Source organism: Rutidosis leptorrhynchoides, chromosome 3, assembly GCF_046630445.1.
Source record: "Rutidosis leptorrhynchoides isolate AG116_Rl617_1_P2 chromosome 3, CSIRO_AGI_Rlap_v1, whole genome shotgun sequence".
In the NCBI taxonomy this organism is placed as follows: Eukaryota; Viridiplantae; Streptophyta; class Magnoliopsida; order Asterales; family Asteraceae; genus Rutidosis; species Rutidosis leptorrhynchoides.
In genome coordinates this window covers 495,760,284-495,764,880 of record NC_092335.1, presented here as the reverse complement: position 1 = coordinate 495,764,880, position 4,597 = coordinate 495,760,284, and positions in this window count along the sequence as shown.

Genomic DNA, 4,597 nt, shown 5'->3' with positions numbered 1-4,597 from the left:
CTTCATATAGTCTTCTTAGCTTCTAACGAATCACCATGTAAAAACGCATTAGGTACATCCATTTGAGATATATTCCAATTAAGCATAGATGCCACAGCTAAAAGAGATCTAAATGTAGCCATTTTTGTGACTGGAGTAACAGTAAAGTCAATTCCTTCTCTGTCTATTTCCATCAACCACAAGTCTAACTTTATCCCTGTCTCTAGATCCATTTGCCTTCAAAATTTTCTTATACATCCGATGACATCTAATGTATTTCTTGCCTAGTGGTAGTTCTGTAATATCTTAAGTGTTATTTGATTCCAATGCTAGGAGTTCATTGCGCTACACCATTCAGGATCCATTATGGCTTCTTTAAATAATTTGGGGTTAGAACTTGCCATTAAAGCAGTTATATAAGTTTGAAAACCAGTTTCAAGGCAAGAAGATTACGTGATACGGATCCTAGAGCGTATCATTAGGTATAGACTTACAGACAATACCCGATGGAGGTAAGATGTAGACAATCATATCCGACTAAATTACAAATATTAACGGTTATCGCCAAAGTTTAAAAAGTAATATACCTGAATACTAATCTCATAAAAACTATATAATTGCTCAAATTTTATACGGAGTGATACATAAAGGATGCATATATTATGTCATTTACAAAAGATTCGTTGCTGAAGTGAACAATGTAAGGCAAAACCGGAACTACCTCCTTTTCACACTCAAATGGCTACAAACATTACATGAGGATATCATTACAAGAAAAGTGACTTTTCCTGACGACATTTTTCCCGAAGACAAGTGTCGTCGGCATTAATACCGCAAAACGACAAAAAATTCACTTCGTTATCAGATTTTTCGGACTTTTTTGTTGACCAGCCTATCCCGAAGACATGTCGTCACAGTGTCGTCGCTAACAATTTACCCACTTCTGTTTCACTTTTATGTCATGTCGGAAAAAATGGAAAAAAAAATCCCGCCAAGTATTCCAGACGACATGTCTTTGGGAATGCTAATCCATTTTTTATTTTTATGTATTTGTTTTATTGATAATCAGAAAAATAATTCCCGCCCAACTATCCAGACGACATGTCGTCAGCATTGACCAAATTTATTTTTTTGGGAATTTTTTTTAAGTTAATACAATACTTCGAAAAAAGAAATTAAGTATTAATTATTTGATTTTCGTATACTACAAATTGACTGTGTTAGATGTTAGGAAACAAGTTCACGATTTTGGTTATGGAACTCAATTACATAATAAAATTGGTTAGAAATACCGGAAAATTAAGGTAACCATAGAATCGTCGACATAGATTCTGTTACGAACAAGTTCATGATTATGGTATAACAATGGAATGCAGCAGTGGAATGTGAAGGTATAATATAATAATGGAATATAACGATGTAATGTGATGGTATAAAGAGAAGGTGTAATGCAATGGTTGGAAGTTGCGGTGTAATATAATGGTGTAATGTACACGTTGTAATGTAATGGTGGTATGTGATGGTGTAATGTAGTAATGAACCATAAACATTAAACTCAATGTAATGTTATGATAGAATGTAACAGTGTAATGTAACAGTGTAATGTAACGGTGTAGTGTAAGATAGTTTGGTATAAGATAGTTTGGTACCCCACCTCAGGATTGTCAAGAGAAACGTTACATTTAGAGATGTCAGTGATGATGTGCTTAGTGGTACTGAAGCCATTTTTGTGACGACCTGGAAATTTTTAACGAAATTTAAACTTAATCTTAATATGATTTCGACAAGATAAGCAAAGTCTGTAATATTGAGTCTCAAAAGTTTTGGAAACTATATTCATGTAATCAATAACCTTTAGCTATTCCCAACGATTCACAAACAATTGCTTGTAAATGAATTTGTACATATATGTATATAAGTAAATACATATAATGATTTGAATTTATAAATTATAATTTAATCATTTGAATTAAATATGGAAAATAATATATAAGATAATAATTTAGTAATTTAAAATGAATCTATAAATATATATATTTATTCAATACATAAATATTATATATATATATATATATATATATATATATATATATATATATATATATATATATATATATATATATTGTAATAAATAAATATTAAATAATTCAATATAATTTAATTAGTAAATATGATATAATTAATAAATTGTGTTATATCAAATTTAATTACAAGATTGAACGTAATTGTTATACTAATATTATTATCAATACTTTCATTATTATTATTTATAAAAATTGATATGTATAACTTGTTACATTATTAGTATTATTATTATTATTATTGACATCAATGTTAATATCATTACTAATATAACTAATAAGTGAAATTATAACTTTAGATATTGTGATTAATATTAGTATTATTATTATTTGTTGATATTAGATATTAATATTTGTATGATTAATATTATTATGCTTCTTTAAATATTTAATATACAAAAATATATATATATATATATATATATATATATATATATATATATATATATATATATATATATATATATATATATATATATATATATTTGATATACAACTATATAAATACATATATATATGTAAATCCATATATATATATATATATATATATATATATATATATACATAGATATAAATAAATAAATAACGTATATATATATATTAAATACAGGAGAATCAGTATTCTGTTTCAAGTCATTTTCGGAGCTATAGGTAATTTGCCTTTCTGTTTAATCAATCGTACTAGTTAGTGATCAAACATATGGATAATCCAAATTTCTGTAACCATCGATCCCTACTTTATTTCTTTTAATATATTTCTGTACTATCAAATATTTACATGTCGAGCAAATCAAATTATCAAACAAAATGATATTTGAGCCACATTAGCTGTATATACATCTTTAAACATTTAAATAATATTCTGTAAATGCAATAATCACAATCCATTACAACAACTCAAATTAAAACAGAAAAGAGAAGAAACTGAAAACATGTAACCTCTTTTCTACGAGCAAACCAAATCATCACTTGAACCCGCCACTCTTCCTCTTTTCTTCTTCAAATCGTCACCAACACACCATTCCTATTGTTGTCAATTGTTTCTGTTTTCGGTTAGTATTCGGGATCAAACCCAAAATCTCTATTGATCTTTACAATCATATATATGTATCTATTTGTACGACTAGTAAAGAAGGTGAAATAACAAACCAATGTCATCACCATTTTCACCTTGACCACTGTTTTACACCTTCAAAGAATACCATGAACCACCGATCACCTTGTCTTCGTTTGATCATCCAAAATCACTACAACCGTCGACAACCACATACCCACTTAGTTTTCTAGTTGGCTGTCAACTCATCACCACTCTATCACCACAAAACACCATCACTCACCACCATCACAGCCATCTTGATATCTCTCTTCTTTCCCTCTCCTCTCTCTATTATTTTTGTGTTGCTTCTGTTGTGAACCATTGCACAAATATCTTCTTCCATCTCCTGTCATAACCCGTCCTTAACCATAAGAACGTGTTAGATAACGTATGATTTCATTGCGAGATATTGACCTCTATATGCGACATTTTTAAAAGAACAACTGCATATATTTTACATTACAAACCATAATTCTTATTTTGATACAAGCTTTAGACAAAATAAAGATGATTATCGTTTAGCGATAATCTTAGACTTACAAACTTTACATGTGATGATAACAATACGATTTCTAGCATATTTTACATTACAAATCCTCCGATATGCAGTTTTATTTTTGACACAAATATGCATACTCAAGATCTTGTTTAAATTCAACATGTTGCATCGGAAGCTTTTAGTTATCACCTGAGAATAGACATGTTTAAAACGTCAACATAAAGTTGGTGAGATATAGGTTTAATGCCGGCAGCGATATAAATATAGACCACAAGATTTCATATATAAACATTTTAATAAAAATATTCTAAGTGGTTGAGCGCTTGGTAACCATACTTAACATTTAATCACGTCGCATATTCCCTTTATTATGAAATCTTACTACACCGTACCAAGTGTAGTCACAAAACGAAGTACTGTGCAACCGTTGAATACTGGTCGTCCAGTCCGGTTGGGGTTGTCAGGCCCGATAGATCTATCAACAGGATTCGCGTTTACAATACCGCTGTAAATAACAGTTACCAAGCTACAGGGAAGTATGCCAGTGGTACAACTCAACGTAGAATATATTTTTCAGTTACTTGTGTCCATAACGTAAAACATAAAATACATGTATTCTCATCCCGAAATACTTAGAGTTTAAAAGTGGGACTATATACTCACTTTCGTCTTGAAGATATGTAATTTTGACTTGGTCTCCGATTGATATCACGAACCTATCCATATATAATATATCAATACCTTTTCTTTTTAAACAAACGTCACATATATATACTTATAATACTTTTAATACTTTTAATAATTCCTTAGTCCGTAGTTAGCAGTCCGATGTTAGTAATTCAATTTTAATGGTTCATTTTTAGGTGTTTAATAAACCCCCAATGAAATAAATAAAAACCCCCATCGTATATGTATTGGTCGAGATTAATCTTGACCCACGGT